This window comes from Galendromus occidentalis, unplaced genomic scaffold (assembly GCF_000255335.2).
Source record: "Galendromus occidentalis unplaced genomic scaffold, Mocc_1.1 scf7180000077448, whole genome shotgun sequence".
NCBI lineage: Eukaryota > Metazoa > Arthropoda > Arachnida > Mesostigmata > Phytoseiidae > Galendromus > Galendromus occidentalis.
In genome coordinates this window covers 132,378-146,875 of record NW_003805436.1, presented here as the reverse complement: position 1 = coordinate 146,875, position 14,498 = coordinate 132,378, and the positions used below count along the sequence as shown (strand labels likewise).

The 14,498-nt window shown below is 51.2% G+C and overlaps 1 protein-coding gene across 1 annotated transcript in view; it reads left to right on the top strand.

Annotated features, from left to right (window-relative positions):
• The first annotated feature begins 8,132 nt into the window (after positions 1-8,132).
• Positions 8,133-14,498, top strand: part of Unc-76 (fasciculation and elongation protein Unc-76) — a 30,484-nt gene continuing 24,118 nt past the window's right edge. The window contains exon 1 of the mRNA XM_003743525.1: positions 8,133-8,202. The gene's annotated coding sequence lies outside the window, so the exon portion shown is untranslated. The remainder of the gene's footprint in view (positions 8,203-14,498) is intronic.

The window sequence follows — 14,498 nt, the reverse complement described above, 5'->3', positions numbered from 1 at the left end:
AGTCATGATTTCATGATCCATGATGTCTCGAACGACGCAACTCGGGTCTCCTGTCCACGGCTCTCCGAAGAACGATCCATGAAACATAGTAGGATTCGGAACAGCCCCGGAAAAACTATCGGGGAGTTATCCCATCGTTCTCCTCGAGGTGAAAGCCTGTGAGTCATTTCTGATATTAAAGATTGGGAGGATTACGGGCTCGACTCTTCGAAAACGAACAGGCGTGGCCGGATAATACCGCATCGAGCGTGATGTTCGGATAGAACGTAAAGCGAAAGGATTCATTCAAACGTGGGGGAAGCTTTTAATTCCGAGAACGATTTTGGTAGGTATGCAGTTCCCGTCCTTCCGAAATCTCGCCTTTCCTCAAAGAGAAATTTACTGTAATACGAGCCAACCCGGATGAGCTGAGAGGTGAATTAAAACCAAAAGCCCGGCATTGGGGAATGTTTTAACGTCACACCGATTGTGGGGATCGAAGCCTCGACGGAATCGAAGCCAAAGCGAATTCTGGGGGTCGGGCCAAATTTCCGCTCGTGGCCCCTTCAGAGATACGACGACGATTTTGATCCCAAATCGCTGAAATTCATTTCTTAGGGGTAACTGACCTTCTCGAGCTTCCGTCCCGTCAGTAGAACGGTCAGTTCGCTGAGCAGAGCTCTCGAACGCAGCATCTCAATTATTCCCCGGTCACCGAAACCGGGAGGGTCTTGTAATGCCACAGCGTGGTCATGGACAGGTTCGCCACGAGACTAGCTGCAATCGTTCCATGAATATTTCGAGCCATGAGATGACTCACTTTTTTCCCTTCTTTTTGGAAACGGAGAAGCCGAGGCGGGTATTGAAAGAGGGAGGGGGGAGCGAGCACGCTCAGGGGTTCCAAGAGATTGGGCGTCGTCTAGGGATGCATCTCGCTCAATTTCGATTGTCCCATGCTCTTGGTGTCGGCTGCATTTCAACTAATATCGATCGTTTTCAAGTTACAGTAATCTGAACCTCAGCTGGGAATTTCACGAGTTCCCGAAAAAAAATTGGGCGAGACAAAACGTCAGGGACGCGTTACTCGCCGGACCCATGCTCCGTTAAGGTCAGCCTCGGCGGAAGGTAACCACAATAAATGTCCGTTCCAGAATCAGTCATTGAGTCAACAGTGGATTCGTCTTTTCTGTGTTCGCTCGCTCTCTCGATTCGGAATTCTACGAGACGCCTCAAGGGCAATCCCTCGCTTCCGAATACAGTCCGTCATCGATTAATTTCACTAATCCGTCAAGCATCCAGCGCTTAATCCAACAAATTCAGCATAGTAGATGCTGAATGTTTTTCCCCGGGCGTTAGTTCGGCGGTTTATGGCACGTCCTGTTCCGGATTCTCTCAGAGTAAGAACACAGTCTGCCTATTTGGAGGAAGTCGGAGACCTATGCCTCCTACGGACTCGTTTCTAGACGGAGACTCTGTACCGCATGTGCCAGAACTTCGCCCGGAGATCTCAGAGTCGGAGAGGAAGTCTTCAACTCGATCGTTCTAGAAGAAGCGTCAAAGAGAGCCGGCGATTCTACGCGCTCTCGAGGGGGGAGAACTCATCGCATAGCGGTATTTTGATCGAGGCGAAGTGCTGGCTCCGGAGATTTCCAGCGCCCTAATTGCCAATGTTGTCAATCTCGATGGACAGCTTCGGTTGAAAGAGCTTGACCGGCGCCATCCAGTCCCTGCGAAAAGCGCCGGAATCCCGCAGCTTCGAGTGGAACAGAGAAATACGTTCAAGAGCCAGAATCAGCCGGAAGCGTATCCTCACAGCTGCGGGGGCACCGTGGAGATTGGAATCCGTCGCTTCGAGGCGCGGACCAGGAAACGAACTGCCTCGAAGCTGTTCCAGTCACACCACCGAAGAACGACGATGATATCAACAGCTATATCCTCCGCGTGGAGCTCCATGAATTATCGCGAGCGGGGACAAGTGACTCATTCAGCTCGGAGAACTCCGCGGGCGTATGAGGACAATGTTCGTCGCAATATAGCCTCCGGAGCAGCGGGAGCCTCGATCTTATCGAGAGAGGCGACCAAAGGTCGGCGTCGTGCGGGCCAACTACGTCGCAATCTGAATCGCGAGACAAGTGCATTTGACGGCTCTAAAAACTCCGACGCAGAAAGTATACGATAATAGCTGGATAAGAAGACGCTGCTTCTCCGACAAACTGCGCCGTGACGTTGTCCCCCGTGAGAGCGTTGGAACACCGAATGCGGGGACATGGCAAGATATCCCGAAAATCAATAATGACCCTACGCTTCGCGATCGAAGAGCGGAGACCGGAAGCTCGGAAGCTTACCGACAATGATTTTTAAGCTGCTCGACGGTTCCACTACCGGGGGGACGCAGTTAGTGTTCTTGTGCTCGACTGTGGCGTCGTAGTTCTGGCCTTTGGAACGGTCCGGCTCCGCTCTGATTTAGTGCGTCGAGTTAGCCCGAAATATATAGAGCTTAGGATATCTATTTCAATGGCTGGGAACGCACTTCCTCTACGCAAGCAAACTTTCAACTTCTTCTCGCGCTGCGTAAATGGCTCAGCTTAGCGAGAACAATCTAATTGTGGGGCATCCTCGCGCATGAGTCACACCGCAAATGCGATGGACTCATCTGAATGATCGCAACTTCGGGAAGCAAGGAATACGGTACCGCGATCATTCGGACGATTCGATTCAGAGGGCCCATCGAAGCCGGAGATAAAGACGATTCATGGGGTTGGAAGATCATTCATCCCGAGCGTGGGCCCTCTCACGTGACTGATTTCCCGAATTCTCGGGAAGAATTTTTATCTGACAGACGAATTAGGTGAGTAGTTTTTCTTCTATCGCAGCTTCTCGCCGAACACTATGTACAGATCTTATGACGAGAAGCAATGACCGCGTGATTGGACCCGGAAGTTCCGGAGCCGGATTTCAATCATCTCCCGAGGGACTTTTCTCGATATGAATCTTCAGAGACTCTGTGGCTGGGCCATCGAGCGAGGGAGATCAGAAACCCAAGGGAAACCACGAGGAAAGACCCAGAAGCGCACGTGAGTGGCAAACCACTTTCATCACTAAGTGTCCAGTGATCCCTCAAGTGTCCACCGGGCCACCGAATTGTGTTGGTGGCAGAAATCACTGCTCACCTTTGAATAATGATGACTGCTAAGATAACGATGATATCCAGTGTTTGGATCCGCAAGTTCCAAGAAGATCGAAAGAATTGAATACATTTGATTCTTAGACTGGTATACTGGAAAGTCCTCTCATCTTCACCGGTCGTCGAAGACGCCAACCAAGCCCCCGAGACTGGAGGTTGGCGAAGAATTCTCCGAGCAAGTCCGGGACGGCGCATGAGAATGCAACCAAGGCCGGCAGACATGAGTGCTCTAGCATCAGGTATTGAGAAGTTCTGCGCCTGAGCGCAGCCGATGATATGGGTCGTCACAGCTCACAGTATATTTAGAACCTGAGTCGTCCTTCGGGCGATCGACATCGATAATGTCTCTACCCAATGAAGATTGGGTAATGCCTGCGCTATAGAGTTCATTCTTGAATGATCTTTAAGGGACCCGATCGCGAGACGATTCTGACGAATAGGTTGCATCATACAGAAAGAGAAGAGACCGCTAGAAGAATTCGCACTAAACACGCCATGGGACTGGAGTCGATATTCCCGCAACTCGAGCGATGATATCCGAGCATACGGAGTGCAGCTTAGAATCTGACATCACCCGGTGCTCTCTATTCCGTTCGGCGATAGTTACCAAAACAAAAGGTGACTCACGAATCTCTTCATCAATGACGACACAGCTCCTGTTTCCCAGAGATACATCACTCGAACTGCGGGCCAGTCGGGCCGGATGATTTGAGCTCTGTTAGACAGCGTCGATGGAACTCATTTCGATGAAATCGAACTCACCCTGTTCAATAGGCGGCGCCGTCTCTTCTCCGACTCGGAAAGCCCGCACACCCTCGGTGTCATTGTTAAATTAAATTTCCTTCGGTTTGCTACTCAACGACCGCGAAAAAAGCACTACTACAAAGCCCTAAGACGAAACACCTCTTCGACTGCATGCTCCGAGGCTCGACCGGATGGCTTGGGAACAAAGGTTCTCCATTGGATCCATCACTCAGCTGGGATGGCCCTGAACAGTAGTATTTTCATTCGGAGATGACGTCATCGTCCTAGTAGCGCGCCAAAATTTCAAATCGTGGATTAGTCTATCTGGCTTGACATCCGCCACGCGCCGTGTCAGCCTTCCTGGGGTGAAACTATCCTTGCCGGCAGGGATACGACATTTCTCATCATTTAACAAGGGCCAGCGAAAAGAAGGCAGACAGTTCATCCCCACCAATTATCACCGAGTCGCCCTCTGAACGAATGCCTTCGCCGGGGACTTCCCGGGAAGAACACGTTCGGGGAAAGCAGAAATCGATTGGTATTGAGCAGTACGACCGGCAGGACTTTTCGGGAGTCCTGACGAGAACGATCTGATAGAAGCATCTCCGACGCAGTCTCACATCGCTAATCTTGTCTTAGCAAGGAGCGCGTTTAGCTCCTGATAAAGGAACACGAATGGCCGGGACAGATACATAGATGGATGGATGATTATGAAATCTTCTCAAGTTTAGGCGGATTCCAGTTTGGCAAAAGGCGATGAGACCTATGTACCGAGCCTCTCGATGGTTTCAATAAAATCGTTGCTCGGATTCTCGGAGCTGTTATCCACCCGAGTAGTTTGACTAGACCGCGCTTCAACCCTCGGACCGAGCACCAGCAGACACCGATCGGAGTTGTATCTGGAGGTACGGTCGGAGGAGGGCATCACTGAGGAGCTTCCTTCAAGTGCGATCGAGCCAATCAATGGAATGCTCCAGCCATGCCTCTTCTCGTTCGTCCAAACTTGCTGGTAGCAATCCAATTCCAGGGAAGGCGCGGTTGCGGGAGCGGAAAGATTACCGGAATGTAATTCTTCTGATCTCTTTTCCCGAAGCTTGAAATGCCGATTCTCGGAGTCTAGCGATACTACCGAAGCCTGACGCGGATCTTCCGAGCGGCTCCAAGTCTTATCTTATATTACGACACGACACAGAACGAGATGATAGCGACAAGCTGCAAGCGAGACGAATGGAGCCGAGTTTCCGTATCGGTTTAAGTCTGAACTCGAACGAACTCCCTCGACACGTGAGCTCAGAAGAACGATTCCTCGACTCGATAGCGCTGTTCGGGAACGTCGCCCGGGGAGACGTAGTCGAAAGCCTACTCGGCTTCAACATCCCCTCCTTCTCTCACTGCCCTTCAAACTAGCTGTTTCGTTCCTTCCGGATACCAATTCCGCTCATTTTTTCAAGCCGCCTTCGCTCCTCTTCATCGCTCGTTCCTCGACGGCGAAGCTCTGGTTAGGGTCTTGTCCGTCCCAAGTAGAGTGCGACAAGGGGATGCTCCCTTGTAATCCGGTGGGCTTCGAGCTAGCCCGGGGTGTACTGATATCGCAAGGCTTTGGGAGAAGGGGAGACCCCCGCGATGAGGCGTTCTCGTATCTGGGGATTCCGACGGAGGAATTCGGGTTTGCAGAGGTGCGTCGCGCTGAACAAAAAGTCACCCGAAGTAGACGTCTCTAAAAATCTCCAGAGAAAAATGCGGATACTCTGTAAATACAGGAGATGCCTCTCGACGCTGCGTCTCTGATCGGTATCGGTAGCCAGTGGAGGGGTTCTGATCGCCTGGTGTGCGATCCTGAGATCGGCCGACGATGATGTCGTAGACTCACAATCTAGATCCTAGAAGCTATCCTCGAGGGTCGATTAGACGAATTTTATTATAAGCTCGAACTCAGCGGAGCCTATGCGGCTTTCCCCGACCATTACAATTAGTATCACTCTGGAAATCCCGATCCCATGCATCTCGTTCTCTTTACGCATTCTTCCCGCGCCGCATCCTGAAGAGTCCTCATAAACTGCAATGCACGTCACACAGTCAGAGTTTTGTGAGAGGAAAACACCGGGGATTCGATTGATTGATTCCTACGGACACCGGGTGGAATTATCAGGAAGCTCATTGGAACGGATCGAAGGGAAACTCCTGTGCTGTTTTTCCAAAGTACCAACCTGAGCGGGTTCTCCGTGATGGAATCGAAGCTATGGCCCGCAGCGTGAGCCGATTCGAGCAAATGGTCGAGGAACTTCCACCCGGTTCGTGTTCTGAGAAATCTCCGACCGAGCAGCCACCGGCTGTCGATAAGATGAGGAGATGCGAATCCTCATTAGCAATCGGCTCCGAATTCTTGCGAACTCGGATTTAGAGTCGTGGCCCAAGTTGCGATTGCTCTGGTGTCCTCGAATCGAGAAGAAGAAGAATAGACTTACCCATCCGGTCATTCACTCTTCGCGTTTCTCTGGTTTGTCCCTCCACATTCTACAATCAAGTGAAAATGTATGCCCCGAGCTATATCGACTCATGTCTCATGTCCCGGGAGGCCTGGAGTGAGCTCCAAGTCTTCGATATTATCATTTAGGCGAATGGGAGTGCGTATATTCCATCTAGTAGTCCTGGGAGTCTCCGCGAAGTTCCCGGAGAATCCTCAGCTCCGACTCTTCGCGTAGGAAGTCCGATGGTGGCCCGCCGATATCGATACAGCTCAGCAAATCGACCCAAATCCATCGCGGGTTTCGGCTTGAAGGGAAACTCTGATCGAACCGCAAGGGGTCAGCAGCTTCGGTCTCGATCTTCACCCGGGATTCGTCCATATAGGCTACGGGAGAGGACAATTTCACTTCTTTAATATCCTCCGGTTTCTAGCATCATCAATGATGGGCGATATCGTATCACAGCTCCGAAATTCCTTGAATTTGAGTCATTAATAGGACGGGAAGTCGAGATGGACCTACCTTGCTCGGGTGAGTCTGTCTTGCCACATTTGAACGATGAGCTGACTGGGCTGTTCCCGCTGGAAACACCGGCTGATCACCGAAGGTGATTCGCGGATGCATTAGTACTCCATCGAGGGATCCACAGCAATCGTCAGTCTTGACTCCTGACGAGCCGCTCGAGCTCAAGCAGCATTCAATACATGTTGCCATTCAACTATGGGTAGCTGTAGGGAGAAAAGGAGAGATATCATTCATTGTTCCCTGGTCTTCTTGTCAGAGGACGCCGAAGAACGAACTTTTTCCGCCCTTGCTCCAGCGATCCCTCCCTCGCACAATCGGGAACGGAGGCGAGTCACCGCCACTCCGAGCGCGAAGTGGAGCGAAGAGCCTCGAGTTTGCTCAAGAGTTGACCGAATATATTCTAAAGGGCAATCCCTTGACATGTCTATTCCCCCCAGGTTCCCGATAGCCGACATTGGAGCCTCCACAGCGAAAAGATATCACCTGCATTCGAGAATCCGATGCCAGCTCGTCGATAATCCGGAGTGATGTGAGATGAATAGTCAGTCATCATCGATAATCCGGTTTGGAGGTAAAAAGAAAGAATTACCATAAGATCGCCAGGCGCGGGGAGGCATCCGCACACAGCGCCGGGTGCCGTTGGCTCATTTAGATCTCACTCAGAAGATTTGTTTTTGTTATTTTAGATCTGAGTGAGGCGCAAGCCAACGAAAAGTCATCTGAACGAGCCCGCCGTCTAGTGGAGAGGGAAGGGGAGCCCGATTCGAAAAACAGCCGGGGAATCCTAGCCGGCCATGCTCCATAGCTCGAGCTTTCCGAGCGGACCTGGTGGAACTTGACTGCCTTAGCGGAATTGAGTCACGCGGTGGAAGGAGAGCCGCTCCACCCCAATGGTTTAGACTGCTTAACCTCTTCGGAATCTCCGCCAGTTCCGCTCTCAGAGTTTGACGAATTTCGGACGCAGAGCGAGGTATTCGGGGTATCGTCTTGCTGGGGCTGCTCCTATTGTCTCGTATCTCAAAATGTAAGCATGCTCGGGATCTCGTGCCACATCTTCACCAAGCAATCGTAGGAGTCTGAAGCACTCGATCGGACAGAACGAGATTCGGGACTATCTATTATTATTATTTGCATAGAGCACTCGGTGCCACGATAGTGGCGCCCTCAGGCGTACTCCTGATCGATACCAATTCCGGAGACAGTGGTGCCCTCTACAAACCCCTCCTGTCCAAGTTGTGTTATCCTGAACCGCACCCCGAGTGGATATCGAGAAGTGCCGTGTGAACTCTTGGTCGACTTGTCGAGGTGAGTTTCATTTTTATAGATCGAAGCTTGGAACATTTGCGTCAGGGGTGAGCTCCGCTGCCAGCTTTTTCCTGGGTCCTGGTGTCTGGAAAAGCAGACACTGAACTTCTGCATACAGGTTGCAAAACCTAGAGGACCGTCCGTCCCGAGACTGGAAGACTGGACTTCCCTTAGATATTGCACAGAAAAGAAACCCTTCGATTAGGGTTTGAGCCGATCCAGCGAAAGAGGAATGGCTGAGAGATCTCCCCCTGATTGGAAGACTCGTAGGCCGGGGCTCGAACTCCTCATCGTGCGCTCTCACGACGAGCCTTCTCTGGCGACGAAATCGAGTGCGGCAGGGTGCCCCTCAACTCCGGAAACCTCCCGAGGAGAGATTCCGAAATAATTCAGCGAGGACCACAATTCGATGAAACCAGACATCTTCAGGAGTCGGGCAACGCGTACGCCTGCACTATTCCTCTCCCTCAGGGCACAGTCGGCGTTGGGCAACCCGAGCTGCTGTTCGAGCGCGCACCTTTGTCCGCCGCCCGATGAAGAAGAGCACCTTTCTTAATCCAAATCTAATAGAGTGTAGATCCTTTCATCCCTCTCTTCACATGCGCCGCTATTCTTGGGAACTTGTCAATTAGGAACAGTGCGAGCCGTGTCTATCAAGGTCGGGCAGACGCAAAACTCAGCTTAGACCGCGTCGTCTCCACAGTCCCGTCTGTAGCGGAGCTCACTCTTCGTCTCGACATAAATCTGAGCTCCTCGAGCCGTCCTCTGTCTCTCAGAAGACTTCAGACCCCGATGTAATCCATTATTCACCTCGCGTAGACGATGACGATAAGGAATATTCGAGTAGCAGGCGGTCTCCGGTCAAGTACAACGGGGACGAGAGCGGGACGCGAACGACCGAGCCCGGGAGTGAGTGGACGCATCTGCTCCGTCGGGAACGAGTCCTCCGATGGGACCCGAGCCTGGCGTCAGACAGAGCCAGGCTTGCCACTTCTGCGGAGTGAGTTGTCACTGTGGCAGGACAACAAATAGATTACACGTTGGCGCCAGGAATCCTAGGGCGGAGACACCTCTGACTCATGGCGAATGGAACGGTTTCGGGCGGGAAGCTCCTGTATTCTCCGTCTGCGCTCAGTCAGTCCCTTCTGTATCCGTCGAGATATTTTGGATCGAGCGCATCTCCAGCCCCACGCAGAGGCGATCTAACGCTTGAGGGACTCCTCCGGGTTCGCGCACCTCCGGCATATGAAACTCGCGAACTTTTCACTGCGCTCCTGCCGGCGACACCGATGCGAGGCTGGAGACGCCTATTTTGCCCTCAGATCCTCTCGGACTTGAAGGGCTCTGACTATTCGTGATGGAATATGGACTTGCTTGCGAGACATTCAGTGAGCTGGAGCCATCTTGATTCTTGGCCTGTAGTGTCACAATTTCGCCAGACGGGAGTCTTCATGACGAGACCTCAGACGGATTTGAGGCAGCGATTCCCGAATTTCTCGATTGAGCTATTCCTGTTTCTCATAGTTGAGCTAACGTGTAGAGACAAGGTCAAAGTCATGAATGGGCTCGTAAAGAGCGATAGTGGGCTGAGGTGATCGGACAGGCCCTCGGCGATCAGGCAGGCCTCAGTGTCCTGACGGGCTCGGCTCCGAGCCGTACAGCCTCGAAACTTTCGATTCATGACGAAATTGCAGAAGTCGAAAACAGGATCGTTCCGGCTCTGAATCTTCGGACTCCAAATTATATTGACGCGGTGTCGAGATCCATCGAAGGTATGTCGACGACGTTCTGTGTAATATCAAAGGTGGACGCTGTCTCTTGGGAGAACTCTCTCTTGGCGGAGGAGGAACGTCTCGGACGTTTATTCGGTGCTCGTCGCATACAGTTGGACGATTGGCCAATTTTTGCGTTCGCGTGCCGGCCTGTTTCATTTAATATCTCTTGCATTCACCGAGCCGGCGAGGCGCCACGCGAAATCGAAATGCCCCTCAGGGCTAACATCAGCTCTTCAAATCACTTAGAATTATCACGCAGAAATTGCTTCACGTGTAGTTTCGAGATCCTTTTCGAACCATTTGCTTCCATCCTGCAATCTCGGACGTTTTCCCATGAGTTTCCCTCCGGAGTCATTCGACGGAGAAATCGTGAAGCATGGGCGAGCCGTATCCACTGAGTTCCCGATGGCTGGGAGAATATTTTGGGACAACACAAAGCGAATCGAATGAAGCGGCTCCGGTGATCGCTCGAAATTAGACCCCTCTATTTTCTCGATGATTTCTCTTCGACCGTGACCAGCGAAACACCGCAGAAAATCTTCAGTGTGAAAGGACAGTTAACATCGCACGCGGAGAGCCGCTCGACGTAATGGAGTGAGCGCTCGCTGAGCTGGCCAGAATTCTCGTTCGATTCCTCTCCGTGAAGACCAAACATTGCGAATCATCAAGAATAGACGAAAATTGAAGAAATTCTGGCCACACGAGCTCTCACGCGCACACCTTCCGTTTTATGGCCTTTCTATGGGCGTGACGGATCACTCGGATACGATCAAATAGATGCCAGTAGATTTATCGAGATCACTCGAAGCCGCTTTCGGGATTCGCGCATCTTTCAAATGGTCGACAAGCTCCTGAAAGAGCAAGATTCTAGTCAAGTTGATGATATCCGATCATTGTAATTTTCGGTGGCAATTTTTTTCGGTGGGTGCATTCGGAAGCCGAGAGACAAGATTTATCATGACGGACTGGTACAGGACAATCCGGGGAGAATTTCGATGGGATGTCCTGGCTCTTAGCGCTATCGATTTCGCATCGCCGTATGGAACCGCTCGATGCCGGCGGTTTGTTGCTAGAGTCAGCCAGCGGCCCTGCATTCCCCCTGGTTAAGCCCAATGATCGTAGAAGTCCCCGGAAAGGCTTTACGGATTGAATCGAGTCGGACAGATTCCCGAACGAGTCTGGTCCTTCTTATACGACCCATTGTCAGTATCCTTCCATCCGTCGGCCAGATGGTCATGATTTCAGTGTCCAAGCGACATTTGTGTCATGACTCACGTGTACCGAGAGCAAGCTCCCCCCTCAGTTTAATCCACCTTCCGAGGATCCTTGATATGATCTGCTCAGATTCAAGGCAAAAAAACTCGAAGTGCATTTGGGCTTCTCCGACAGGAAGAGCCTTGCTCCGTGCCCTCTTTCTCGCCGGGGCTCCTTGATCTCCGGATCGAAATATATATCGGAATGTAATCATATAAGATTCTGATTTAGGTGGTCAGAGCAGTGTCAAGCATCAGCTGGTAACCAAACGTGGTTGTTCCTTGCTGATGCTCTATCCAAGGTCGTCGACTTTAGTTTTTCACTCAAATGTTCTGCTTAACTACGCAGTTCCCGTACGTCCCTCCTTCGATTCTAATGGGAGTGAGTAAATTCTTCGAAAGTAATTCATGCCAAACTCTTGCCCAGACGACCACCGAGGTCCTGGCGAGCTAATTAGCGCTCGTGCTTCGAGAAATCGCTGATTTTCGTGCCGAAACCGAAGATTTTCCAACGAATATCAACCCCACCCTGTTTCCATCTCCACTCGCCCTCTCCATTCGCCACGCGTTTGTCAGCAGAGCTAGCCTGGCGAAGTGGCATCATAGGAAGGCGAAGCTACCTTCACAGGTGGCTCGAGCAACCTGAACTCGCACTATGTGAGCCGAGAAGCTACACTGTTTTCACCTGAAGCTCCGCTCCGTCGAATACAGTTCCCGCCCGAAAAGTGGATTGCGCAGGTGCTCATACACTTGACAGACGAAGTGAAAACTCCGAGCCGACCCAGAGTTTCAATGTCTTGAAGAGCTCGCTATTTTTATCTGCCGGGAACATCAGATCCTCAGCTTCGAATTTGCGACGCTGCCATGGTGCACGGAAAGGTAATGTGAAAATACTTGATGCATTGCAACTCGCCGCTACACGAATTCGCCCTCCCGAGTACTGCTGTTCTGGTCGATTCCCTCTTTGGAACAGGGAACGGAGCTCCGAGAGAAGTCCCGCATGGGGATCCGAATATCAGGGATGGCCTTCTTTTAATTGTCATAACTACCGGCGAAAGGGCTCATATTGCGACATATCCCAGAAGGGAGTTCAGTGTCTTTCGGGAATGTCTTGTGATGGCTGCGTTTCTGTTGCGAAAGTTCCGAGCAACCAGCGAGTTCCAGACAGGTTATCTCGTCATCGGTAATTATCGAGGCTTGATGATTTATAGTCTGGGGTGGACTTACATCGCCGCGGTTGCCTGCGCGCCGACCTCGGCTTTATCGTCGACTCACAATTAGAGAAGCCCGGTTCTGCATCGCTGGGGTTTTCGGAAGCTTGTTGTACTCAGAGCTCTTTTTCCGTCACGGAAGTCTACGTCTCTATTTCGCCCTGAGATCTTCTGGGAGTCACTTGGGAGACTCAACTGAGCAATCGTTCCATTGAGTTGAGGAAAGTTCTGGACTCATGCCGACGCGTACGGCGGTAGTGGTGCAAGTGGAATCGACTACCTCCTGCCTTAGCTGCGCCTCACCAACTTCTGTCATGTTATTCACGCTTTTCCCCGAGCGGAACCTCCGTCAGACGTTAGTTGGACTCCGTTGTGCTCTTTGAAGCCAAGAAGTACTTCGCGAAGGCCCTGTGAAACGGGGGCTCGACGCTTATTATTCATTCAATTATTCAGGCATCTATCCATTAGAGGCGGGAGCGAAAAGCTCGGATCGGGTGCAGATCGGCGCCTATCCTGATTTCTATGGAAATGAGGCGTTCCAGCGAACAAGTGATGCTCTGTTGTTTTCGCGCATCTTTTCTCGATGCGTCTATAGCGATTCCGATGAGCTGAAGGGCAGGTCCTCTCACTGGACAAATATTTCCATGAATGCAAACTTTCCGAGGGCATATTTCCGTATCAAGCGGCATTTACTGTCGATTGCAAGCATTCAGTGGTGCGAAATGACTCGCTTTCGCCGAAAAGCTCAGGGGATAAGACGCCAAAGCGTTTACGGGGTTATTAACGGGGTTACGGTCCCTCCAATATCTTCAAAATATCAGCATGTGAACTCGAGATCTACATGGGGAGCGAAAGTTGATCCGATGAGCAAAGGGGAGATAAACAAACTCAGGCGTCTACTTTCAGATTTGAGGGCAGGAATCGAGCAATTTCAATTTATTGTTATCGACGCGAAATCATGTCCGTCGGCTGCATGACGTGCCGCGCCAATGGGAGCCGATTTCCGGTAGGGCCGAGCAGTTTTCCACCTTGCACTGCTTCTCTAACTGTCAACAGGCTCTAATAACATGACCCAACCCAAAAATTTCGAGCTGGGCGGCTTCCGGTGGCTGCACTGGCTTTCACATAACCGGAAATATGCTACCACTCAACCACTCTCGAGCACTCCGAGTTTCGTCTCTTCCTCTCACTCGGATCGTTGGGGAATCCGAGGAGGGAAAATCGATGTTTCCCAGCTAAGCTGAAGTACTGACCGGAGTAAAATATGTCACTGCTCCTCCGATTCGTTTTGGCTCGGGAGTAGCGAAATACAAGAAGAGCGTAGTTGCTGTGTTTGCACGACTTGAATACTCATTATTCCCTCATGCTATTCGCTGTACACACATTCAAAAGTTCAGATCAAATATGACCTTATCCCGGAGCCTTCAAGCAAGAATGGCTCGTGAAAACAAAAGCTGGCTTCGAGCTAACAATGAAAGAATAGAAGAGAAGGTGAATATAATCGCGAGAGCAATAATCGTAATTGATAATAATAAGCGTGATAGTTTGCCTCAGTCGTCGCTGTAAGTGTAAGTCGGGACCATGCATATTTCTGGGAATTTCTCCAGGTCGCGATCCAGCTGTCGAGCTTCGCTGATCCGTGTATGGAACTCGAGTTTTTTTATTCCGATTCATCCTTCTGTCCAGAAGGGGATGCTTGAATTCAACCGAATCTTTGCGTGCCCCTCTCTCAGTCACTCATTGAATACCGGAACGAGAGATTAGACCGTCAACTCCTCAATGCATGTATATGAATCTTTAAGTAATGGTCCCGCTGGAATTGATCTGTGTCGGGAAGGTTTGGGAGAGGAAGGCCGAGAAATGGCGAGGGTTACCCGTTGACTCGTCCACCCAGATAGCTTGGCCGAGTGCGGCGAACTCTCTCTCTCTCTCGCTGAGAACTCACCTGAGCAGGACGAAGAGAAAGTCAACATTTTTGTCTACGAGTTTATGTCGATGACCACCACAACGAAGCGGAGAAACAGGAGAGAACGATTACAACACACAGAAAGCTTAGC